Source organism: Vicugna pacos, unplaced genomic scaffold (assembly GCF_048564905.1).
Source record: "Vicugna pacos unplaced genomic scaffold, VicPac4 SAC-SAT, whole genome shotgun sequence".
In the NCBI taxonomy this organism is placed as follows: Eukaryota; Metazoa; Chordata; class Mammalia; order Artiodactyla; family Camelidae; genus Vicugna; species Vicugna pacos.
The window spans coordinates 50305961-50333328 of NW_027328721.1; positions in this window are offsets into that span (position 1 = coordinate 50305961).

The following is a 27368-nucleotide window of genomic DNA, read 5'->3' on the forward strand; positions in this document are numbered from 1 at the left end:
GATTCCTGAAACATTGTCAGTGCGTGGGGGAACACGAGAGACAACTCCACGCAGCTCTCTTCAGTCACAGGTGTTCCCTGTTCGGGGAAGTCCGAGAAATACCTTCCCTGACCTTGGGGAGGCAGCCTCTGTCACTGGGATATCCTGCAAACTCCCCTAGCATTTCCTGGCACAGAGACATTAGGAAAACACTTAGGGGAGACGAGCTTAGGCTTTCCGTTAGAACCCACGCGCTGCCGACCGTTGGTGGATCCTCCCCACGCTCAGGATTCCGGAACCATTGTCAGTGCGTGAGGGAGGTCGAGAGACAACTCCACGCAGCTCTCTGCAGTTACAGGTGTTCCCTGTTCGGGGAAGTCCGAGAAATAACTTCCCTAAACTTGGGTAGGCAGCCTCTGACACTGGGATATCCTGCAAACCCCCCTAGCATTCCTGGCACAGAGACATTATGAAAACCCTCAGGGGAGACGAGCTTAGGCTTTCCGTTAAAACCCACGCGCTGCCGACCGTTGGTGGAAACTACCCACGCTCAGGTTTCTGGAACCATTGTCAGTGCGTGGGGGAGCACGAGAGACAACTCCACGCTGCTCTCTGCAGTCACAGGTGTTCCCTGTTCGGGGAAGTCCGAGAAATACTTTCCCTGACCTTGGGGAGGCAGCCTCTGTCACTGGGATATCCTGCAAACCCCCCTAGCATTCCCTGGCACAGAGATATTACGAAAATCCTCAGGGGAGACGAGCTTAGGCATTCCGTTAGAACCCACGCGCTGCCGACCGTTGGTGGAACCTCACCACGCTCAGAATTCCGGAACCATTTTCAGTGCGTGGGGGAGCTCGAGAGACATCTCCACACAGCTCTCTTCAATCACAGTTGTTCCCTGTTCGGGGAAGTACGAGACATATCTTTCCTGACCTTGGGGAGGCAGCCTCTGTCACTGGGATACCTGCAAACCCCCCTAGCATTACCTGGCACTGAGACATTAGGAAAATGCTCAGTGGAGACGAGCTTAGGCATTCCGTTAGAACCCACGCGCTGCCGACTGTTGGTGGAACCTCCCCACGCTCAGGATTCCAGAAATATTGTCAGTGCGTGGGGGAGCTCGAGAGACGACTCCACGCAGCTCTCTGCAGTCACAGGTGTTCCCTGTTCGGGGAAGTCCGAGAAATAACTTCCCTGACCTTGGGGAGGCAGCCTCTGTCACTGGGATATCCTGCAACCCCCCTAGCATTCCCTGGCACAGAGATATTACGAAAACATTCAGGGGAGACGAGCTTAGGCTTTCCGTTAGAACCCACGCGCTGCCGACCGTTTGTGGAACCTCCCCACGCTCAGGATTCCGGAAACATTTTCAGTGCGTGGGGGAGCTCGAGAGACGACTCCACGCAGCTCTCTTCAGTCACAGGTGTTCCCTGTTCGGGGAAGTCCGAGAAATACCTTTCCTGAACTTGGGGAGGCAGCCTCTGTCACTGGGATATCCTGCAAACCCCCCTAGCATTCCCTGGCACAGAGATATTAGGAAAACCCTCAGGGGAGACGAGCTTAGACATTCCGTTACAACCCAAGCGCTGCCGACTGTTGGTGGAACCTCCCCACGCTCAGGATTCCAGAAACATTGTCACTGCGTGGGCTAGCTCGAGAGACAACTCCATGCAGCTCTCTTCAGTCACAGGTGTTCCCTGTTCGGAGAAGTCCGAGAAATAACTTCCCTGACCTTGGGGAAGCAGCCTCTGTCACTGGGATATCCTGCAAACTCCCCTAGCATTTCCTGGCACAGAGACATTAGGAAAACACTTAGGGGAGACGAGCTTAGGCTTTCCGTTAGAACCCACGCGCTGCCGACCGTTGGTGGAACCTCCCCACGCTCAGGATTCCGGAACCATTGTCAGTGCGTGGGGGAGGTCGAGAGACAACTCCACGCAGCTCTCTGCAGTTACAGGTGTTCCCTGTTCGGGGAAGTCCGAGAAATACCTTCCCTGAACTTGGGTAGGCAGCCTCTGACACTGGGATATCCTGCAAAACCCCCTAGCATTCCCTGGCACAGAGACATTATGAAAACCATCAGGGGAGACGAGCTTAGGCTTTCCGTTAGAACCCACGCGCTGCCGAACGTTGGAGGAAACTACCCACGCTCAGGTTTCCGGAACCAATGTCAGTGCGTGGGGGACCTCGAGAGACAACTCCACGCAGCTCTCTGCAGTCACAGGTGTTCCCTGTACGGGGAAGTCCGAGAAATACTTTCCCTGACCTTGGGGAGGCAGCCTCTGTCACTGGGATATCCTGCAAACCCCCCTAGCATTCACTGGCACAGAGACATTAGGAAAACCCTCAGGGGAGACGAGCTTAGGCATTCCGTTAGAACCCACGCGCTGCCGACCGTTGGTGGAACCTCCCCACGCTCAGGATTCCGGAACCATTTTCAGTGCGTGGGGGAGCTCGAGAGACATCTCCACGCAGCTCTCTTCAGTCACAGGTGTTCCCTGTTCGGGGAAGTCCGAGAAATATCTTCCCTGACCTTGGGGAGGCAGCCTCTGTCACTGGGATACCTGCAAACCCCCCTAGCATTCCCTGGCACAGAGACATTAGGAAAATGCTCAGGGGAGACGAGCTTAGGCATTCCGTTAGAACCCACGCGCTGCCGACTGTTGGTGGAACCTCCCCACGCTCAGGATTCCAGAAACATTGTCAGTGCGTGGGGGAGCTCGAGAGACGACTCCACGCAGCTCTCTGCAGTCACAGGTGTTCCCTGTTCGGAGAAGTCCGAGAAATAACTTCCCTGACCTTGGGGAGGCAGCCTCTGTCACTGGGATATCCTGCAACCCCCCTAGCATTCCCTGGCACAGAGACATTACGAAAACCCTCAGGGGAGACGAGCTTAGGCTTTCCATTAGAACCCACGCGCTGCCGACCGTTGGTGGAACCTCCCCAAGCTCAGGATTCCGGAACCATTTTCAGTGCGTGGGGGACCTCGAGAGACGACTCCACGCAGCTCTCTTCAGTCACAGGTGTTCCCTGTTTGGGGAAGTCCGAGAAAAACCTTTCCTGAACTTGGGGAGGCAGCCTCTGTCACTGGGATATCCTGCAAACTCCCCTAGCATTCCCTGGCACAGAGACAATAGGAAAACCCTCAGGGGAGACGAGCTTAGGCTTTCCGGTAGAACCCACGCGCTGCCGACCTTTGGTGGAACCTCCCCACGCTCAGGATTCCGGAACAATTGTCAGTGCGTTGGGGAGCTCGAGAGACAACTCCACGAAGCTCTCTTCATTCACAGGTGTTCCCTGTACTGGGAAGTCAGAGAAATACCTTCCCTGACCTTGAGGAGGCAGCCTCTGTCACTGGGATATACTGCAACCCCCCTAGCATTCCCTGGCACTGAGACATTACGAAAACCCTCAGGGGAGACGAGCTTAGGCTTTCCGTTAGAACCCACGCGCTGCCGACCGTTGGTGGAACCTCCCCACGCTCAGGATTCCGGAACAATTTTCAGTGCGTGGGGGAGCTCGAGAGACAACTCCACGCAGCTCTCTTCAGTCACAGGTGTTACCTGTTCGGGGAAGTCCGAGAAATACCTTCCCTGAACTTGGGGAGGCAGCCTCTGTTACTGGGATATCCTGCAAATACCCCTAGCATTCCCTGGCACAGAGAAATTAGGAAAAACCTCAGGGGTGATGAGCTTAGGCTTTCCGTTAGAACCCACGCGCTGCCGACCGTTGGTGGAACCTCCCCACGCTCAGGATTCCGGAACAATTTTCAGTGCGTGGGGGAGCTCGAGAGACAACTCCACGCAGCTCTCTTCAGTCACAGGTGTTCCCTGTTCGGGGAAGACCGAGAAAAACCTTCCCTGACCTTGGGGAGGCAGCCTCTGTCACTGGGATATCCTGCAAACTCCCCTAGCATTCCCTGGCACAGAGATATTAGGAAAACCCTCAGGGGAGACGAGCTTAGGCTTTCCGTTAGAACCCACGCGCTGCCGACCTTTGGTAGAACCTTCCCACGCTCAGGATTCCAGAAACATTGTCAGTGCGTGGGGGAACTCGAGAGACAACTCCACTCAGCTCTCTTCAGTCACAGGTGTTCCCTGTTCGGGGAAGTCCGAGAAATACCTTCCCTGACCTTGGGGAGGCAACCTCTGTCACTGGGATATCCTGCAAACTCCCCTAGCATTTCCTGGCACAGAGACATTAGGAAAACACTTAGGGGAGACGAGCTTAGGCTTTCCGTTAGAACCCACGCGCTGCCGACCGTTGGTGGAACCTCCCCACGCTCAATATTCCGGAACCATTTTCAGTGCGTGTGGGAGCTCGAGAGACATCTCCACGCAGCTCTCTTCAGACACAGGTGTTCCCTGTTCGGGGAAGTCCGAGAAATATCTTCCCTGACCTTGGGGAGGCAGCCTCTGTCACTGGGATACCTGCAAACCCCCCTAGCATTCCCTGGCACAGAGACATTAGGAAAATCCTAGGGGAGACGAGCTTTGGCATTCCGTTAGAACCCACGTGCTGCCGACTGTTGGTGGAACCTCCCCACGCTCAGGATTCCAGAAACATTGTCAGTGCGTGGGGGAGCTCGAGAGACGACTCCACGCAGCTCTATGCAGTCACAGGTGTTCCCTGTTCGGGGAAGTCCGAGAAATAACTTCCCTGAACTTGGGGAGGCAGCCTCTGACACTGCGATATCCTGCAAACCCCCCTAGCATTCCCTGGCACAGAGACATTAGGAAAACCCTCAGGGGAGACGAGCTTAGGCTTTCCGTTAGAACCCACGCGCTGCCGACCGTTGGTCGAACCTCCCCACACTCAGGATTCCGGAACCATTGTCAGTGCATGGGGGAGCTCGAGAGACAACTCCACGCAGCTCTCTTCAGTCACAGGTGTTCCCTGTTCGGGGAAGTCCGAGTAATACCTTCCCTCACCTTGGGGAGGCAGCCTCTGTCACTGTTATATCCTGCAAACCCCCCTAGCATTCCCTGGCACAGAGGCATTAGGAAAACCCTCAGGGGAGACGAGCTTAGGCTTTCCGTTAGAACCCACGCGCTGCCGACGTTTGGTGGAACCTCCCCACGCTCAGGATTACCGAACCATTGTCAGTGCGTGGGGGATCTCGAGAGACAACTCCACGCTGCTCTCTTCAGTCACAGGTGTTCCCTGTTCGGGGAAGTCCGAGAAATAACTTCCCTGACCTTGGGGAGGCAGCCTCTGTCATTGGGATATGCTGCAAACCCCCCTAACATTCCTTGGCACAGAAACATTAGGAAAACCCTCAGGGGTGATGAGCTTAGGCTTTCCGTTAGAACCCACGCGCTGCCGACCGTTGGTGGAACCTCCCCACGCTCAGGATTCCGGAACCATTGTCAGTGCCTGGGGGAGCTCGAGAGACAACTCCACGCAGCTCTCTTCAGTCACAGGTGTTCCCTGTTCGGGGAAGTCCGAGAAATAACTTCCCTGAACTTGGGGATTCAGCCTCTGACACTGGGATATCCTGCAAACCCCCCTAGCATTCCTTGACACAGAGACATTAGGAAAACCCTCAGGGGTGATGAGCTTAGGCTTTACGTTAGAACCCACGCGCTGCCGACCGTTGGTGGAAACTACCCACGCTCAGTTTTCTGGAATCATTGTCATTGCGTGTGGGACCTCGAGAGACAACTCCACGCAGCTCTCTGCAGTCACAGGTGTTCCCTGTTCGGGGAAGTCCGAGAAATACATTCCCTGACTTTGGGGAGGCAGCTTTGTCACTGGGATATCCTGCAAACCCCCCTAGCATTCCCTGGCACAGAGATATTAGGAAAATCCTCAGGGGAGACGAGCTTAGGCATTCCGTTAGAACCCACGCGCTGCCGACCGTTGGTGGAACCTCCCCACACTCAGGATTCCGGAACCATTGTCAGTGCATGGGGGAGCTCGAGAGACAACTCCACGCAGCTCTCTTCAGTCACAGGTGTTCCCTGTTCGGGGAAGTCCGAGAAATATCTTCCCTGACCTTGGGGAGGCAGCCTCTGTCACTGTTAGATCCTGCAAACACCCCTAGCATTCCCTGGCACAGAGGCATTAGGAAAACCCTCAGGGGAGACGAGCTTAGGCTTTCCGTTAGAACCCACGCGCTGCCGACCGTTGGTGGAACCTCCCCACGCTCAGGATTACCGAACCATTGTCAGTGCATGGGGGAGCTCGAGAGACAACTCCACGCACCTCTCTTCAGTCACAGGTGTTCCCTGTTCGGGGAAGTCCGAGAAATACATTCCCTGACCTTTGGGAGGCAGCTTTGTCACTGGGATATCCTGCAAACCCCCCTAGCATTCCCTGGCACAGAGACATTAGGAAAACCCTCAGCGGAGACGAGCTTAGGCTTTCCGTTAGAACGCACGCGCTGCCGACCTTTGGTGGAACCTCCCCACACTCAGGATTATGGAACCATTGTTAGTGCGTGGGGGAGCTCGAGAGACAACTCCACGCAGCTCTCTTCAGTCACAGGTGTTCCCTGTTCGGGGAAGTCCGAGAAATACCTTCCCTGAACTTGGGGAGGCAGCCTCTTTCACTGGGATATCCTGCACTCCCCCCTAGCATTCCTTGGCACAGAAACATTAGGAAAACCCTCAGGGGTGATGAGCTTAGGCTTTCCGTTAGAACCCACGCTCTGCCGACCGTTGGTGGAACCTCCCCACGCTCAGGATTCCGGAACCATTGTCAGTGCGTGGGGGAGCTCGAGAGACAACTCCACGAAGCTCACTTCAGTCACAGGGGTTCCCTGTTCGGGGAAGTCCGAGAAATACCTTCCCTGACCTTGGGGAGGCAGCCTCTGTCACTGTTATATCCTGCAAACCCCCCTAGCATTCCCTGGCACAGAGACATTCGGAAAAACCTCAGGGGAGACGAGCTTAGGCTTTCCGTTAGAACCCACGCGCTGCCGACCTTTGGTGGAACCTCCCCACGCTCAATATTACGGAACCATTGTCAGTGCGTGGGGGAGCTCGAGAGACAACTCCACGCATCTCTCTTCAGTCACAGGTGTTTCCTGTTCGGGGAAGTCCGAGAAATATCTTCCCTGAACTTGGGGAGGCAGCCTCTGCCATTGGGATATCCTGCAAAACCCCCTAGCATTCCTTGGCACAGAGACATTAGGAAAACCCTCAGGGGTGATGAGCTTAGGCTTTCCGTTAGAACCCACGCGCTGCCGACCGTTGGTGGAACCTCCCCACGCTCAGGATTCCGGAACCATTGTCAGTGCGTGGGGGAGCTCGAGAGACAACTCCACGCAGCTCACATCAGTCACAGGGGTTCCCTGTTCGGGGAAGACCGAGAAATACCTTCCCTGAACTTGGGGAGGCAGCCTCTGTAACTGTTATATCCTGCAAATCCCCCTAGCATTCCCTGGCACAGAGAAATTAGGAAAACCCTCAGGGGAGACGAGCTTAGGCTTTCCGTTTGAACCCACGCGCTGCCGAAATTTGGTGGAACCTCCCCACGCTCAGGATTACCGAACCATTGTCAGTGCGTGGGGGAGCTCGAGAGACAACTCCACGCAGCTCTCTTCAGTCACAGGTGTTCCCAGTTCGGGGAAGTCCGAGAAATAACTTCCCTGACCTTGGGGAGGCAGCCTCTGACATTGGGATATCCTGCAAACCCCCCAAGCATTCCTTGGCACAGAAACATTAGGAAAACACTCAGGGGTGATGAGCTTAGGTTTTCCGTTAGAACCAACGCGCTGCCGACCGTTGGTGGAACCTCCCCACGCTCAGGATTCCGGAACCATTGTCAGTGCGTGGGGGAGCTCGAGAGACAACTCCACGCAGCTCTCTTCAGTCACAGGTGTTCCCTGTTCGGGGAAGTCCGAGAAATAACTTCCCTGAACTTGGGGAGGCAGCCTCTGTCACTGGGATATCCTGCAAACCCCCCTAGCATTCCTTGGCACAGAGACATAAGGAAAACCGTCAGGGGTGATGAGCTTAGGCTTTACGTTAGAACCCAAGCGCTGCCGACCGTTGGTGGAACCTCCCCACACTCAGGATTCCGGAACCATTGTCAGTGCCTGAGGGAGCTCGAGAGACAACTCCACGCAGCTCTCTTCAGTCACAGGTGTTCCCTGTTCGGGGAAGTCCGAGAAATACCTTCCCTGACCTTGGGGAGGTAGCCTCTGTCACTGGGATATCCTGCAAAGCCCCCTAGCATTCCCTGGCACAGAGACATTAGGAAAACCCTCAGGGGAGACGAGCTTAGGCTTTCGGTTAGAACCAACGCGCTGCCGACCTTTGGTGGAACCTCCCCACGCTCAGGATTACGGAAACATTGTCAGTGCGTGGGGGAGCTCGAGAAACAACTGCACGCAGCTCTCTTCAGTCACAGGTGTTCCCTGTTCGGGGAAGTCCGAGAAATACCTTCCCTGACCTTGGGGAGGCAGCCTCTGTCACTGGGATATACTGCAACCCCCCTAGCATTCCCTGGCACAGAGACATTACGAAAAACCTCAGGGGAGACGAGCTAAGGATTTCCGTTAGAACCCACGCGCTGCCGACCGTTGGTGGAACCTCCCCACGCTCAGGATTCCGGAAAAATTTTCAGTGCGTGGGGGAGATCGAGAGACAACTCCACGCAGCTCTCTTCAGTCACAGGTGTTCCATGTTCGGGGAAGTCCGAGAAATACCTTCCCTGAACTTGGGGAGGCAGCCTCTGTTACTGGGATATCCTGCAATCCCCCCTAGCATTCCCTGGCACAGAGACATTAGGAAAACCCTCAGGGGAGACGAGCTTAGGCTTTCCGTTAGAACCCACGCGCTGCCGACCGTTGGTGGAACCTCCCCACGCTCAGGATTCCGGAACCATTGTCAATGCGTGGGGGAGCTCGAGAGACAACTCCACGCAGCTCTCTTCAGTCACAGGTGTTCCCTGTTCGGGGAAGTCCGAGAAATACCTTCCTGAACTTGGGGAGGCAGCCTCTGTCACTGCGATATCCTGCAAAACCCCCTAGCATTCCCTGGCACAGAGGCATTAGGAAAACCCTCAGGGGAGACGAGCTTAGGCTTTCCGTTAGAACCCACACGCTGCCGACCTTTGGTGGAACCTCCCCACGCTCAGGATTACCGAACCATTGTCAGTGCGTGGGGGAGCTCGAGAGACAACTCCACGCAGCTCTCTTCAGTCACAGGTGTTCCCTGTTCGGGGAAGTCCGAGAAATAACTTCCCTGACCTTGGGGAGGCAGCCTCTGTCATTGGGATATCCTGCAAACCCCCCTAGCATTCCTTGGCACAGAGAAATTAGGAAAAACCTCAGGGGTGATGAGCTTAGGCTTTCCGTTAGAACCCACGCTCTGCCGACCGTTGGTGGAACCTCCCCACGCTCAGGATTCCGGAACCATTGTCAGTGCGTGGGGGAGCTCGAGAGACAACTCCACGCAGCTCTCTTCAGTCACAGGTGTTCCCTGTTCTGGGAAGTCCGAGAAATACCTTCCCTGAACTTGGGGAGGCAGCCTCTGTCAATGGGATATCCTGCAAACCCCCCCAGCATTCCTTGGCATAGAGAAATTAGGAAAAACCTCAGGGGTGATGAGCTTAGGCTTTCCGTCAGAACCCACGCGCTTCCGACCGTTGGTGGAACGTCCCCACGCTCAGGATTCCGGAAAAATTGTCAGTGCGTGGGGGATCTCGAGAGACAACTCCACGCAGATCTCTTCAGTCACAGGTGTTCCCTGTTCGGGGAAGTCTGAGAAATACCTTCCCTGACCTTGTGGAGGCAGCCTCTGTCACTGGGATATCCTGCAAACCCCCCTAGCATTCCCTGGCACAGAGACATTAGGAAAATCCTCAGGGGAGACGAGCGTACGCTTTCCGTTAGAACCCACGCGCTGCCGACCGTTAGTGGAACCTCCCCACGCTCAGGATTCCGGAAACATTGTCAGTGCGTGGGGGAGCTCGAGAGACAACTCCACGCAGCTCTCTTCAGTCACAGGTGTTCCCTGTTCGGGGAAGTCCGAGAAATAGCTTCCCTGACCTTGGGGAGGCAGCCTCTGTCACTGGGATATCCTGCAAACCCCCCTAGCATTCCCTGGCACAGAGACATTAGGAAAATCCTCAGGGGAGACGAGCTTAGGCTTTCCGTTAGAACCCACGCGCTGCCGACACTTGGTGGAACCTCCCCACGCTCAGGATTCCGGAACAATTGTCAGCGCGTGGGGGAGCTCGAGAGACAACTCCTCGCAGCTCTCTTCAGTCACAGGTGTTCCCTGTTCGGGGAAGTCCGAGAAATACCTTCCCTGAACTTGGGGAGGCAGCCTCTGACACTGGGATATCCTGCACTCCCCCCTAGCATTCCTTGGCACAGAAATATTAGGAAAACCCTCAGGGGTGATGAGCTTAGGCTTTCCGTTAGAACCCACGCTCTGCCGACCGTTGGTGGAACCTCCCCACGCTCAGGATTCCGGAACCATTGTCAGTGCGTGGGGGAGCTCGAGAGACAACTCCACGCAGCTCACATCAGTCACAGGGGTTCCCTGTTCGGGGAAGTCCGAGAAATACCTTCCCTGACCTTGGGGAGGCAGCCTCTGTCACTGTTATATCCTGCAAACCCCCCTAGCATTCCCTGGCACAGAGACATTAGGAAAACCCTCAGGGGAGACGAGCTTAGGCTTTCCGTTAGAACCCACACGCTGCCGACCTTTGGTGGAACCTCCCCACGCTCAGGATTCCGGAACAATTGTCAGTGCGTGGGGGAGCTCGAGAGACAACTCCACGCAGCTCTCTTCAGTCACAGGTGTTCCCTGTTCGGGGAAGTCCGAGAAATAAATTCCCTGAACTTGGGGAGGCAGCCTCTGTCACTGGGATACCCTGCAAACCCCCCTAGCATTCCCTGTCACAGAGAAATTAGGAAAAATCTCAGGGGTGATGAGCTTAGGCTTTCCGTTAGAACCCACGCGCTGAAGACCGTTGGTGGAACCTCCCCACGCTCAGGATTCCGGAAATATTGTCAGTGCGTGGGGTAGCTCGAGAGACAACTCCACGCAGCTCTCTTCAGTCACAGGTGTTCCCTGTTCGGGGAAGTCCGAGAAATACCTTCCCTGAACTTGGGGAGGCAGCCTCTGTCACTGGGATATCCTGCAAACCCCCCTAGCATTCCCTGGCACAGAGAAATTAGGAAAAACCTCAGGGGTGATGAGCTTAGGCTTTCCGTTAGAACCCACGCGCTGCCGACCGTTGATGGAACCTCCCCACGCTCAGGATTCCGGAACCATTGTCAGTGCGTGGGGGATCTCGAGAGACAACTCCACGCAGCTCTCTTCAGTCACAGGTGTTCCCTGTACGGGGAAATCCGAGAAATACCTTCCCTGACCTTAGGGAGGCAGCCTCTGTCACTGGGATATCCTGCAAACCCCCCTAGCATTCCCTGGCACAGAGAGATCAGGAAAAACCTCAGGGGAGACGAGCTTCTGCTTTCCGTTAGAACCCACGCGCTGCCGACCGTTGGTGGAACCTCCCCACGCTCAGGATTCCGGAACAATTGTCAGTGCGTGGGGGAGCTCGAGAGACAACTCCACGCATCTCTCTGCAGTCACAGGTGTTCCCTGTTCGGGGAAGTCCGAGAAATACATTCCCTGAACTTGGGAAGGCAGCCTCTGTCACTGGGATATCCTGCAAACACCCCTAGATTTCCCTGGCACAGAGAAATTAGGAAAACACTCAGGGGTGATGAGCTTAGGCTTTCCGTTAGAACCCACGCGCTGCCGACCGTTGGTGGAACCTCCCCACGCTCAGGATTCCGGAACCATTGTCAGTGCGTGGGGGAGCTCGAGAGACAACTCCACGCAGCTCTCTTCAGTCACAGGTGTTCCCTGCTCGGGGAAGTCCGAGAAATATATTCCCTGAACTTGGGGAGTCAGCCTCTGTCACTGGGATATCCTGCAAACACCCCTAGCATTCCCTGGCACAGAGAAATTAGGAAAAACCTCATGTGTGATGAGCTTAGGCTTTCCGTTAGAACCCACGCGCTGCCGACCGTTGGTGGAACCTCCCCACGCTCAGGATTCCGGAACCATTTTCAGTGCGTGGGGGAGCTCGAGAGGCAACTCCAAGCAGCTCTCTTCAGTCACAGCTGTTCCCTGTTCGGGGAAGTCCTAGAAATACCTTCCCTGACCTTGGGGAGGCAGCCTCTGTCACTGGGATATCCTGCAAACTCCCCTAGCATTCCCTGGCACAGAGAAATTAGGAAAATCCTTACGGGAGACGAGCTTAGGCTTTCCGTTAGACCCCACGCGCTGCCGACCGTTGGTGGAACCTCCCCACGCTCAGGATTCCGGAAACATTGTCAGTGCGTTAGGGAGGTCGAGAGACATATCCACGCAGCTCTCTTCAGTCACAGGTGTTCCCTGTTCGGGGAAGTCCGAGAAATATCTTCCCTGAACTTGGGGAGACAGCCTCTGTCACTGGGATATCCTGCAAACCCCCCTAGCATTCCCTGGCACAGAGACATTAGGAAAATCCTCAGGGGAGACGAGCGTACGCTTTCCGTTAGAACCCACGCGCTGCCGACCGTTAGTGGAACCTCCCCACGCTCAGGATTCCGGAAACATTGTCAGTGCGTGGGGGAGCTCGAGAGACAACTCCACGCAGCTCTCTTCAGTCACAGGTGTTCCCTGTTCGGGGAAGTCCGAGAAATACCTTCCCTGACCTTGGGGAGGCAGCCTCTGTCACTGGGATATCCTGCAAACCCCCCTAGCATTCCCTGGCACAGAGACATTAGGAAAATCCACAGGGGAGACGAGCTTAGGCTTTCCGTTTGAACCCACGCGCTGCCGACACTTGGTGGAACCTCCCCACGCTCAGGATTCCGGAAAAATTGTCAGTGCGTGGAGGAGCTCGAGAGACAACTCCACGCAGCTCTCTTCAGTCACAGGTGTTCCCTGTTCGGGGAAGTCCGAGAAATAACTTTCCTGAACTTGTGGAGGCAGCCTCTGTCACTGGGATATCCTGCACTCCCCCCTAGCATTCCTTGGCACAGAAACATTAGGAAAACCCTCAGGGGTGATGAGCTTAGGCTTTCCGTTAGAACCCACGCTCTGCCGACCGTTGGTGGAACCTCCCCACGCTCAGGATTCCGGAACCATTGTCAGTGCGTGGGGGAGCTCGAGAGACAACTCCACGCAGCTCACTTCAGTCACAGGGGTTCCCTGTTCGGGGAAGTCCGAGAAATACCTTCCCTGACCTTGGGAAGGCAGCCTCTGTCACTGTTATATCCTGCAAACCCCCCTAGCATTCCCTGGCACAGAGACATTAGGAAAACTCTCAGGGGAGACGAGCTTAGGCTTTCCGTTAGAACCCACACGCTGCCGACATTTGGTGGAACCTCCCCACGCTCAGGATTCCGGAAAAAATGTCAGTGCGTGGGGGAGCTCGAGAGACAACTCCACGCAGCTCTCTTCAGTCACAGGTGTTCCCTGTTCGGGGAAGTCCGAGAAATAACTTCCCTGAACTTGGGGAGGCAGCCTCTGACACTGGGATATCCTGCAAACCCCCCTAGCATTCCCTGTCACAGAGAAATTAGGAAAAATCTCAGGGGTGATGAGCTTAGGCTTTCCGTTAGAACCCACGCGCTGCCGACCGTTGGTGGAACCTCACCACGCTCAGGATTCCGGAAATCTTGTCAGTGCGTGGGGTAGCTCGAGAGACAACTCCACGCAGCTCTCTTCAGACACAGGTGTTCCCTGTTCGGGGAAGTCCGAGAAATATCTTCCCTGAACTTGGGGAGGCAGCCTCTGTCACTGGGATATCCTGCAAACCCCCCTAGCATTCCCTGGCACAGAGAAATTAGGAAAAACTTCAGGGGTGATGAGCTTTGGCTTTCCGTTAGAACAAACGTGCTGCCGACCGTTGGTGGAACCTCCCCACGCTCAGGATTCCGGAACCATTGTCAGTGCGTGGGGGATCTCGAGAGACAACTCCACGCAGCTCTCTTCAGTCACAGGTGTTCCCTGTACGGGGAAGTCCGAGAAATACCTTCCCTGACCTTAGGGAGGCAGCCTCTGTCACTGGGATATCCTGCAAACCCCCCTAGCATTCCCTGGCACAGAGACATCAGGAAAACCCTCAGGGGAGACGAGCTTCTGCTTTCCGTTAGAACCCACGCGCTGCCGACCGTTGGTGGAACCTCCCCACGCTCAGGATTCCGGAACAATTGTCAGTGCGTGGGGGAGCTCGAGAGACAACTCCACGCATCTCTCTGCAGTCACAGGTGTTCCCTGTTCGGGGAAGTCCGAGAAATACATTCCCTGAACTTGGGAAGGCAGCCTCTGTCACTGGGATATCCTGCAAACCCCCCTAGCTTTCCCTGGCACAGAGAAATTAGAAAAACCCTCAGGGGTGATGAGCTTAGGCTTTCCATTAGAACCCACGCGCTGCCGACCGTTGGTGGAACCTCCCCACGCTCAGGATTCCGGAACCATTGTCAGTGCGTGGGGGAGCTCGAGAGACAACTCCACGCAGCTCTCTTCAGTCACAGGTGTTCCCTGCTCGGGGAAGTCCGAGAAATACATTCCCTGAACTTGGGGAGTCAGCCTCTGTCACTGGGATATCCTGCAAACACCCCTAGCATTCCCTGGCACAGAGAAATTAGGAAAAACCTCAGGTGTGATGAGCTTAGGCTTTCCGTTAGAACCCACGCGCTGCCGACCGTTGGTGGAACCTCCCCACGCTCAGGATTCCGGAACTATTTTCTGTGCGTGGGGGATCTCGAGAGGCAACTCCACGCAGCTCTCTTCAGTCACAGCTGTTTCCTGTTCGGGGAAGTCCTAGAAATAATTTCCCTGACCTTGGGGAGGCAGCCTCTGTCACTGGGATATCCTGCAAACTCCCCTAGCATTTCCTGGCACAGAGAAATTAGGAAAATCCTTACGGGAGACGAGCTTAGGCTTTCCGTTAGACCCCACGCGCTGCCGACCGTTGGTGGAACCTCCCCACGCTCAGGATTCCGGAAACATTGTCAGTGCATTAGGGAGGTCGAGAGACATATCCACGCAGCTCTCTTCAGTCACAGGTGTTCCCTGTTCGGGGAAGTCCGAGAAATATCTTCCCTGAACTTGGGGAGGCAGCCTCTGTCACTGGAATATCCTGCAAACACCCCTAGCATTCCTTGGCACAGAGACATTAGGAAAACCCTCAGGGGTGATGAGCTTAGGCTTTCCGTTAGAACCCACGCGCTGCCGACCGTTGGTGGAACCTCCCCACGCTCAGGATTCCGGAACCATTGTCAGTGCCTGGGGGAGCTCGAGAGACAAATCCACGCAGCTCTCTTCAGTCACAGGAGTTCCCTGTTCGGGGAAGTCCGAGAAATAGCTTCCCTGACCTTGGGGAGTTAGCCTCTGTCACTGGGATATCCTGCAAACCCCCCTAGCATTCCCTGGCACAGAGATATTAGGAAAACCCTCAGGGGAGACGAGCTTAGGCATTCCGTTAGAACCCACGCGCTGCCGACCGTTAGTGGAACCTCCCCACGCTCAGGATTCCGGAAACATTGTCAGTGCGTGGGGGAGCTCGAGAGACAACTCCACGCAGCTCTCTTCAGTCACAGGTGTTCCCTGTTCTGGGAAGTCCGAGAAATACCTTCCCTGACCTTGGGGAGGCAGCCTCTGTCACTGGGATATCCTGCAAACCCCCCTAGCATCCCCTGGCACAGAGAAATTAGGAAAATCCTCAGGGGTGATGAGCTTAGGCTTTCCGTTAGAACCCACGCGCTGCCGACGGTTGGTGGAACCTCCCCACGCTCAGGATTCCGCAACCATTTTCAGTGCGTGGGGGATCTCGAGAGGCAACTCCACGCAGCTCTCTTCAGTCACAGCAGTTTCCTGTTCGGGGAAGTCCTAGAAATAATTTCCCTGACCTTGGGGAGGCAGCCTCTGTCACTGGGATATCCTGCAAACTCCCCTAGCATTTCCTGGCACAGAGAAATTAGGAAAATCCTTTCGGGAGACGAGCTTAGGCTTTCCGTTAGACCCCACGCGCTGCCGACGGTTGGTGGAACCTCCCCACGCTCAGGATTCCGGAAATATTGTCAGTGCGTTAGGGAGGTCGAGAGACATATCCACGCAGCTCTCTTCAGTCACAGGTGTTCCCTGTTCGGGGAAGTTCGAGAAATACCTTCCCTGACCTTGGGGAGGCAGCCTCTGTCACTGGGATATCCTCAAACCCCCCTAGCATTCCTTGGCACAGAGACATTAGGAAAACCCTCAGGGGTGATGAGCTTAGGCTTTCCGTTAGAACCCACGCGCTGCCGACCGTTGGTGGAACCTCCCCACGCTCAGGATTCCGGAAAAATTGTCAGTGCGTGGGGGAGCTCGAGAGTCAAATCCACGCAGCTCTCTTCAGTCACAGGTGTTCCCTGTTCGGGGAAGTCCGAGAAATACATTCCCTGACATTGGGGAGGCAGCCTCTGTCATTGGGATATCCTGCAAACCCCCCTAGCATTCCTTGGCACAGAGACATTAGGAAAACCCTCAGGGGTGATGAGCTTAGGCTTTCCGTTATAACCCACGCGGTGCCGACAGTTGGTCGAACCTCCCCACGCTCAGGATTCCGGAACCATTGTCAGTGCGTGGGGGAACTCGAGAGAAAACTCCACGCAGCTCTCTTCAATCACAGGTGTTCCCTCTTCGGGGAAGTCCGAGAAATAACTTCCCTGAACTTGGGGAGGCAGCCTCTGTCACTGGGATATCCTGCAATCCCCCCTAGCATTCCTTGGCACAGAAACATTAGGAAAACCCTCAGGGGTGATGAGCTTAGTCTTTCCGTTAGAACCCACGCTCTGCCGACCGTTGGTGGAACCTCCCCACGCTCAGGATTCCGGAACCATTGTCAGTGCGTGGGGGAGCTCGAGAGACAACTCCACGCATCTCTCTTCAGTCACAGGGGTTCCCTGATCGGGGAACTCCGAGAAATAACTTCCCTGACCTTGGGGAGGCAGCCTCTGTCACTGTTATATCCTGCAAACCCCCCTAGCCTTCCCTGGCACAGAGACAATAGGAAAACCCTCAGGGGAGACGAGCTTAGGCTTTCGGTTAGAACCAACGCACTGCCGACCTTTGGTGGAACCTCCCCACGCTCAGGATTACGGAACCATTGTCAGTGCGTGGGGGAGCTCGAGAAACAACTCCACGCAGCTCTCTTCAGTCACAGGTGTTCCCTGTTCGGGGAAGTCCGAGAAATAACTTCCCTGACCTTGGGGAGGCAGCCTCTGTCATTGGGATATCCTGCAAACCCCCCTAGCATTCCTTGGCACAGAGACATTAGGAAAACCATCAGGGGTGATGAGCTTAGGCTTTCCGTTAGAACCCACGCTGTGACGACCGTTGGTGGAACCTCCCCACGCTCAGGATTCCGGAAACATTGTCAGTGCGTGGGGGAGCTCGAGAGACAACTCCACGCAGCTCTCTTCAGTCACAGATGTTCCCTGTTCGGGGAAGTCCGAGAAATACCTTTGCTGAACTTGGGGAGGCAGCCTCTGTCACTGGGATAACCTGCAAACCCCCCTAGCATTCCCTGTCACAGAGAAATTAGGAAAAATCTCAGGGGTGATGAGCTTAGGCTTTCCGTTAGAACCCACGCGCTGCCGACCGTTGGTGGAACCTCCCCACGCTCAGGATTCCGGAACCATTGTCAGTGCGTGGGGGAGCTCGAGAGACAACTCCACGCAGCTCTCTTCAGTCACAGGTGTTCCCTGCTCGGGGAAGTCCGAGAAATAACTTCCCTGAACTTGGGGAGGCAGCCTCTGTCAATGGGATATCCTGCAAACCCCCCCAGCATTCCCTGACATAGAGAAATTAGGAAAAACGTCACGGGTGATGAGCTTAGGCTTTCAGTCAGAACCCACGCGCTGCCGTCCGATGGTGGAACCTCCCCACGCTCAGGATTCCGGAACCATTGTCAGTGCGGGTGGGATCTCGAGAGACAACTCCACGCAGCTCTCTTCACTCACAGGTGTTCCCTGTTCGGGGAAGTCCGAGAAATACCTTCCCTGACCTTGTGGAAGCAGCCTCTGTCACTGGGATATCCTGCAAACCACCCTAGAATTCCCTGGCACAGAGACATTAGGAAAATCTTCAGGGGAGACGAGCGTACGCTTTCCGTTAGAACCCACGCCCTGCCGACCGTTAGTGGAACCTCCCCACGCTCAGGATTCCGGAACCATTGTCAGTGCGTGGGGGAGCTCGAGAGACAACTCCACGCAGCTCTCTTCAGTCACAGCTGTTTCCTGTTCGGGGAAGTCCGAGAAATACATTCCCTGACCTTGGGGAGGCAGGCTCTGTCACTGGGATATCCTGCAAACCCCCCTAGCATTCCCTGGCCCAGAGATATTAGGAAAACACTCAGGGGAGACGAGCTTAAGCTTTCCGTTAGAACCCACGTGCTGACGACCGTTGGTGGAACCTCCCCACGCTCAGGATTCCGAAACCACTTTCAGTGAATGGGGGAGCTCGAGAGACAACTCCACGCAGCTCTCTTAGGTCACAGGTGTTCCCTGTACGGGGAAGTCCGGGAAATACCTTCCCTGAACTTGGGTAGGCAGCCTCTGACACTGGGATATCCTGCAAACCCCCCTAGCATTCCCTGGCACAGAGACATTAGGAAAAACCTCAGGGGAGACGAGCTTAGGCTTTCCGTTAGAACACACGCGCTGCCGACCGTTGGTGGAACCTCCCCACGCTCAGGATTCCGGAACCATTGTCAGTGCGTGGGGGAGCTCAAGAGACAACTCCACGCAGCTCTCTTCAGTCACAGGTGTTCCCTGTTCGGGGAAGTCCGAGAAAAAATTTCCCTGACCTTGGGGAGGCAGCCCCTGCCACTGGGATATCCTGCAAACCCCCCTAGCATTCCCTGGCACGGAGACATTAGGAAAACCTTCAGGGGAGACGAGCTTAGGCTATCCGTTAGAACCCACGCGCTGCCGACCGTTGGTGGAAACTACACACGCTCAGATTTCCGGAACCATTGGCATTGCGTGTGGGAGCTCGAGACACAACTCCACGCAGCTCTCGGCAGTCACAGGTGTTCCCTGTTCGGGGAAGTCCGAGAAATACATTTCCTGACCTTGGGGAGGCAGCTTTGTCACTGGGATATCCTGCAAACCCCCCTAGCATTCCCTGGCACAGAGACATTAGGAAAACCCTCAGGGGAGACGAGCTTAGGCTTTCCGTTAGAACCCACGCGCTGCCGACCTTTGGTGGAACCTCCCCACACTCAGGATTCCGGAACCATTGTCAGTGCATGGGGGAGCTCGAGAGACAACTCCACGCAGCTCTCTTCAGTCACAGGTGTTCCCTGTTCGCGGAAGTCCGAGAAATACCTTCCCTGACCTTGGGGAGGTAGCGTCTTTCACTGGGATATCCTGCAAACCCCCCTAGAATTCCCTGGCACAGAGGCATTAGGAAAACCCTCAGGGGAGACGAGCTTAGGCTTTCCGTTAGAACCCACGCTCTGCCGACATTTGGTGGAACCTCCCCGCGCTCAGGATTACCGAATCATTTTCAGTGCGTGGGGGAGCTCGAGAGACAACTCCACGAAGCTCTCTTCAGTCACAGGTGTTCCCTGTTCGGGTAAGTCCGAGAAATAACTTCCCTGAACTTGGGGAGGCAGCCACTGTCACTGGGATATCCTGCAAACCCCCCTAGCATTCCTTGACACAGAGACATTAGGAAAACCCTCAGGGGTGATGAGCTTAGGCTTTCCGTTAGAACCCACGCTCTGCCGACCGTTGGTGGAACCTCCACACGCTCAGGATTCCGGAACCATTGTCAGTGCGTGGGGGAGCTCGAGAGACAACTCCACGCAGCTCTCTTCAGTCACAGGTGTTCCCTGTTCGGGGAAGTCCGAGAAATACCTTCCCTAACTTTGGGGAGGCAGGCTCTGCACTGTTATATCCTGCAAACCCCCCTAGCATTCCCTGGCACAGAGACATTAGGAAAACCCTCAGGGGAGACGAGATTAGGCTTTCGGTTAGAACCCACGCGCTGCCGACCGTTGGTGGAACCTCCCCACGCTCAGGATTCCGGAACCATTGTCAGTGCGTGGGGGAGCTCGAGAGACAACTCCACGCAGCTCTCTTCAGTCACAGGTGTTCCCTGTTCGGGGAAGTCCGAGAAATACCTTCCCTGAAATTGGGGAGGCAGCCTCTGTCACTGGGATAACCTGCAAACCCCCCTAGCATTCCCTGTCACAGAGAAATTAGGAAAAATCTCAGGGGTGATGAGCTTAGGCTTTCCGTTAGAACCCACGCGCTGCCGACCGTTGGTGGAACCTCCCCACGCTCAGGATTCCGGAACCATTGTCAGTGCGTGGGGTTAGCTCGAGAGACAACTCCACGAAGCTCTCTTCAGTAACAGGTGTTCCCTGTTCGGGGAAGTCCGAGAAATAACTTCCCTGAACTTGGGGAGGCAGCCTCTGTCAATGGGATATCCTGCAAACCCCCCCAGCATTCCCTGGCATAGAGAAATTAGGAAAAACCTCAGGGGTGATGAGCTTAGGCTTTCCGTCAGAACCCACGCGCTGCCGACCGTTGGTGGAACCTCCCCACGCTCAGGATTCCGGAACCATTGTCAGTGCGTGGGGGAGCTCGAGAGACATCTCCACGCAGCTCTCTTCAGTCACAGGTGTTCCCTGTTCGGGGAAGTCCGAGAAATACATTCCCTGACCTTGGGGAGGCAGGCTCTGTCACTGGGATATCCTGCAAACCCCCCTAGCATTCCCTGGCCCAGAGATATTAGGAAAACACTCAGGGGAGACGAGCTTAAGCTTTCAGTTAGAACCCACGTGCTGACGACCGTTGGCGGAACCTCCCCACGCTCAGGATTCCGAAACAATTTTCAGTGAATGGGGGAGCTCGAGAGACAACTCCACGCAGCTCTCTTCGGTCACAGGTGTTCCCTGTTCGGGGAAGTCCGAGAAATACCTTCCCTGAACTTGGGTAGGCAGCCTTTGACACTGGGATATCCTGCAAACCCCCCTAGCATTCCCTGGCACAGAGACATTAGGAAAAACCTCAGGGGAGACGAGCTTAGGCTTTCCGTTAGAACCCACGCGCTGCCGACCGTTGGTGGAAACTACCCACGCTCAGGTTTCAGGAACCATTGTCAGTGCGTGGGGGAGCTCGAGAGAGAACTCCACGCAGCTGTCTGCAGTCACAGGTGTTCCCTGTTCGGGGAAGACCGAAAAATACATTCCATTATTTTGGGGAGGCAGCCTCTGTCACTGGGATATCCTGCAAACACCCCTAGCATTTCCTGGCACAGAGATATTAGGAAAATCCTCAGGGGAGACGAGCTTAGGCATTCCGTTTGAACCCACGCGCTGCCGACCGTTGGTGGAACCTCCCCACGCTCAGGATTCCGGAACCATTTTCAGTGCGTGGGGGAGCTCGAGAGACATCTCCACGCAGCTCTCTTCAGTCACAGGTGTTCCCTGTTCGGGGAAGGCCGAGAAATACCTTTCCTGAACTTAGGGAGGCAGCCTCTGTCACTGGGATATCCTGCAAACCCCCCTAGCATTCCCTGGCACAGAGAAATTAGGAAAAACCTCAGGGGTGATGAGCTTAGGCTTTCCGTTAGAACCCACGCGCTGCCGACCGTTGGTGGAACCTCCCCACGCTCAGGATTCCGGAACCATTGTCAGTGCGTGGGGGAGCTCAAGAGACAACTCCACGCAGCTCTCTTCAGTCACAGGTGTTCCCTGTTCGGGGAAGTCCAAGAAAAAACTTCCCTGACCTTGGGGAGGCAGCCCCTGCCACTGGGATATCCTGCAAACCCCCCTAGCATTCCCTGGCACAGAGACATTAGGAAAACCTTCAGGGGAGGCGAGCTTAGGCTATCCGTTAGAACCCACGCGCTGCCGACCGTTGGTGGAAACTACCCACGCTCAGATTTCCGGAATCATTGGCATTGCGTGTGGGAGCTCGAGACACAACTCCACGCAGCTCTCGGCAGTCACAGGTGTTCCCTGTTCGGGGAAGTCCGAGAAATACCTTCCCTGACCTTGGGGAGGCAGCGTCTGTCACTGGGATATCCTGCAAACCCCCCTAGAATTCCCTGGCACAGAGGCATTAGGAAAACCCTCAGGGGAGACGAGCTTAGGCTTTCCGTTAGAACCCACGCGCTGCCGACCTTTGGTGGAACCTCCCCGCGCTCAGGATTACCGAATCATTTTCAGTGCGTTGGGGAGCTCGAGAGACAACTCCACGCAGCTCTCTTCAGTGACAGGTGTTCCCTGTTCGGGTAAGTCCGAGAAATAACTTCCCTGACCTTGGGGAGGCAGCCTCTGTCATTGGGATATCCTGCAAACCCCCCTAGCATTCCTTGGCACAGAAACATTAGGAAAACCCTCAGGGGTGATGAGCTTAGGCTTTCCGTTAGAACCCACGCGCTGCCGACCGTTGGTGGAACCTCCCCACGCTCAGGATTCCGGAACCATTGTCAGTGACTGGGGGAGCTCGAGAGACAACTCCACGCAGCTCTCTTCAGTCACAGGTGTTCACTGTTCGGGGAAGTCCGAGAAATAACTTCCCTGAACTTGGGGAGGCAGCCTCTGTCACTGGGATATCCTGCAAACCCCCCTAGCATTCCCTGGCACAGAGACATTAGGAAAAACCTCAGGGGAGACGAGCGTACGCTTTCCGTTAGAACCCAAGCCCTGACGACCGTTAGTGGAACCTCCCCACGCTCAGGATTCCGGAACCATTTTCAGTGCGTGGGGGAGCTCGAGAGACAACTCCACGCAGCTCTCTTCAGTCACAGGTGTTCCCTGTTCTGGGAAGTCCGGGAAATACCTTCCCTGACCTTGGGGAGGCAGGCTCTGTCACTGGGATATCCTGCAAACCCCCCTAGCATTCCCTGGCACAGAGACATTAGGAAAACCCTCAGGGGAGACGAGCTTAGGCTTTCCGTTAGAACCCACGCGCTGCCGACCGTTGGTGGAACCTCCCCACGCTCAGGATTCCGGAACAATTGTCAGTGCATGGGGGAGCTCGATAGACAACTCCACGCATCTCTCTGCAGTCACAGGTGTTCCCTGTTCGGGGAAGTCCGAGAAATAAATTCCCTGACCTTGTGGAGGCAGCCTCTGTCACTGGGATATCCTGCAAACCCCCCTAGCATTCCCTGGCACAGAGATATTAGGAAAACCCTCAGGGAGACGAGCTTAGGCATTCCGTTAGAACCCACGCGATGCCGACTGTTGGTGGAACCTCCCCACGCTCAGGAATCCAGAAAAATTTTCAGTGCGTGGGGGAGCTCGAGAGACAACTCCACGCATCTCTCTGCAGTCACAGGTGTTCCCTGTTCGGGGAAGTCCGAGAAATACATTCCCTGACCTTGGGAAGGCAGCCTCTGTCACTGGGATATCCTGCAAACCCCCCTAGCTTTCCCTGGCACAGAGAAATTAGGAAAATCCTTACGGGAGACGAGCTTAGGCTTTCCGTTAGACCCCACGCGCTGCCGACCGTTGGTGGAACCTCCCCACGCTCAGGATTCCGGAAACATTGTCAGTGCGTTAAGGAAGTCGAGAGACATATCCACGCAGCTCTCTTCAGTCACAGGTGTTCCCTGTTCGGGGAAGTCCGAGAAATAACTTCCCTGAACTTGGGGAGGAAGCCACTGTCACTGGGATATCCTGCAAACCCCCCTAGCATTCCTTGGCACACAGACATTAGGAAAACCCTCAGGGGTGATGAGCTTAGGCTTTCCGTTAGAACCCACGCGCTGCCGACCGTTGGTGGAACCTCCCCACGCTCAGGATTCCGGAACCATTGTCAGTGCGTGGGGGAGCTCGAGAGACAACTCCACGCAGCTCTCTTCAGTCACAGGGGTTCCCTGTATGGGGAAGTCCGAGAAATAACTTCCCTGACCTTGGGGAGTTAGCCTCTGTCACTGGGATATCCTGCAAACCCCCCTAGCAGTTCATGGCAGAGAGATATTAGGAAAAACCTCAGGGGAGACGAGCTTAGGCATTCCGTTAGAACCCACGCGCTGCCGACCGTTGGTGGAACCTCCCCACGCTCAGGATTCCGGAACCATTGTCAGTGCATGGGGGAGCTCGAGAGACAACTCCACGCAGCTCTCTTCAGTCACAGGTGTTCCCTGTTCGGGGAAGTCCGAGAAATACCTTCCCTGACCTTGGGGAGGCAGCCTCTGTCACTGGATATCCTGTAATCCCCCCTAGCATTCCTTGGCACAGGGACATTAGGAAAACCCTCAGGGGTGATGAGCTTAGGCTTTCCGTTATAACCCACGCGGTGCCGACCGTTGGTGGAACCTCCCCACGCTCAGGATTCCGGAACCATTGTCAGTGCGTGGGGGAGCTCGAGAGACAACTCCACGCAGCTCTCTTCAATCACAGGTGTTCCCTCTTCGGGGAAGTCTGAGAAATACCTTCCCTGAACTTGGGGAGGCAGCCTCTGACACTGTGAAATCCTGCAATCCCCCCTAGCATTCCTTGGCACAGAAACATTAGGAAAACCCTCAGGGGTGATGAGCTTAGGCTTTCGGTTAGAACCCACGCTCTGCCGAACGTTGGTGGAACCTCCCCACACTCAGGATTCCGGAACCATTGTCAGTGCGTTGGGGAGCTCGAGAGACAACTCCACGCAGCTCTCTTCAGTCACAGGTGTTCCCTGTTCGGGGAACTCCGAGAAATATCTTCCCTGACCTTGGGGAGGCAGCCTCTGTCACTGTTATATCCTGCAAACCCCCCTAGCCTTCCCTGGCACAGAGACAATAGGAAAACCCTCAGGGGAGACGAGCTTAGGCTTTCGGTTAGAACCAACGCGCTGCCGACCTATGGTGGAACCTCCCCACGCTCAGGATTACAGAACCATTGTCAGTGCGTGGGGGAGCTCGAGAAACAACTCCACGCAGCTCTCTTCAGTCACAGGTGTTCCCTGTTCGGGGAAGTCCGAGAAATACCTTCCCTGAACTTGGGGAGGCAGCCTCTGTCAATGGGATATCCTGCAAACCCCCCCAGCATTCCCTGGCATAGAGAAATTAGGAAAAACCTCAGGGGTGATGAGCTTAGGCTTTCCGTCAGAACCCACGCGCTGCCGACCGTTGGTGGAACCTCCCCACGCTCAGGATTCCGGAACCATTGTCAGTGCGTGGGGGAGCTCGAGAGACAACTCCACGCAGCTCTCTTCAGTCACAGGTGTTCCCTGTTCGGGGAAGTCCGAGAAATAACTTCCCTGAACTTGGGTAGGCAGCCTCTGACACTGGGATATCCTGCAAACCCCCCTAGCATTCCCTGGCACATGGAGTGTAGGAAAATCCTCAGAGGAGACGAGCTTAGGCTTTCCGTTAGAACCCACGCGCTGCCGACCGTTGCTGGAAACTACCCACGCTCAGGTTTCCGGAACCATTGTCAGTGCGTGTGGGAGCTCGAGAGACAACTTCACGCAGCTTTCTGAATTCACAGATGTTCCCTGTTCGGGGAAGTCCGAGAAATACATTCCCTGACCTTGGGGAGGCAGCTTTGTCACTGGGATACCCTGCAAACCCCCCTAGCATTCCCTGGAACAGAGACATTACGAAAACCCTCAGGGGAGACGAGCTTAGGCTTTCCGTTGGAACCCACGCGCTGCCGACCGTTGGTGGAACCTCCCCGCGCTCAGGATTACCGAATCATTTTCAGTGCGTGGGGGAGCTCGAGAGACAACTCCACGCATCTCTCTGCAGTCACAGGTGTTCCCTGTTCGGGGAAGTCCGAGAAATAAATTCCCTGACCTTGGGGAAGCAGCCTCTGTCACTGCGATATTCTGCAAACCCCCCTAGCATTCCCTGGCACAGAGATATTAGGAAAACCCTCAGGGAGACGAGCTTAGGCATTCCGTTAGAACCCACGCGATGCCGACTGTTGGTGGAACCTCCCCATGCTCAGGATTCCAGAAAAATTTTCAGTGCGTGGGGGAGCTCGAGAGACAACTCCACGCAGCTCTCTTCAGTCACAGGTGTTCCCTGTTCGGGGAAGTCCGAGAAAAATCTTCCCTGACCTTGGGGAGGCATGCTCTGTCACTGGGATATCCTGCAAACCCCCCTAGCATTCCCTGGCACAGAGATATTAGGAAAACCCTCAGGGGAGACGAGCTTAGGCTTTCCGTTAAAACCTACGTGCTGACGACCGTTGGTGGAACCTCCCCACGCTCAGGATTCCGGAACAATTGTCAGTGCATGGGGGAGCTCGAGAGACAACTCCACGCAGCTCTCTTCAGTCACAGCTGTTCCCTGTTCGGGGAAGTTCTAGAAAAACCTTCCCTGACCTTGGGGAGGCAGCCTCTGTCACTGGGATATCCTGCAAACTCCCCTAGCATTTCCTGGCACAGAGAAATTAGGAAAATCCTTACGGGAGACGAGCTTAGGCTTTCCGTTAGACCCCACGCGCTGCCGACCGTTGGTGGAACTTCCCCACGCTCAGGATTCCGGAAACATTGTCAGTGCGTTAGGGAAGTCGAGAGACATATCCACGCAGCTCTCTTCAGTCACAGGTGTTCCCTGTTCGGGGAAGTCCGAGAAATACCTTCCCTGAACTTGGGGAGGCAGCCTCTGTCACTGGGATATCCTGCAAACCCCCCTAGCATTCCTTGGCACAGAGACATTAGGAAAACCCTCAGGGGTGATGAGCTTAGGCTTTCCGTTAGAACCCACGCGCTGCCGACCGTTGGTGGAACCTCCCCACGCTCAGGATTCCGGAACCATTGTCAGTGCGTGGGGGAGCTCGAGAGACAACTCCACGCAGCTCTCTTCAGTCACAGGAGTTCCCTGTTCGGGGAAGTCCGAGAAATACCTTCCCTGACCTTGGGGATTTAGCCTCTGTCACTGGGATATCCTGCAAACCCCCCTAGCATTCCCTGGCAGAGAGATATTAGGAAAACCCTCAGGGGAGACGAGCTTAGGCATTCCGTTAGAACCCACGCGGTGACGACCGTTGGTGGTACCTCCCCACGCTCAGGATTCCAGAAATATTGTCAGTGCCTGGAGGAGCTCGAGAGACAACTCCACGCAGCTCTCTTCAGTCACAGGTGTTCCCTGTTCGGGGAAGTCCGAGAAATACCTTCCCTGAACTTGGGGAGGCAGCCTCTGTCACTGGGATATCCTGCAAATCCCCCTAGCATTCCTTGGCAAAGAGACATTAGGAAAACCCTCAGGGGTGATGAGCTTAGGCTTTCCGTTAGAACCCACGCTCTGCCGACCGTTGGTGGAACCTCCCCACGCTCAGGATTCCGGAACCATTGTCAGTGCGTGGTGGAGATCGAGAGACAACTCCACGCAGCTCTCTTCAGTCACAGGTGTTCCCTGATCGGGGAAGTCCGAGAAATACCTTCCCTAAACTTGGGGAGGCAGCCTCTGTCACTGTTATATCCTGCAAAC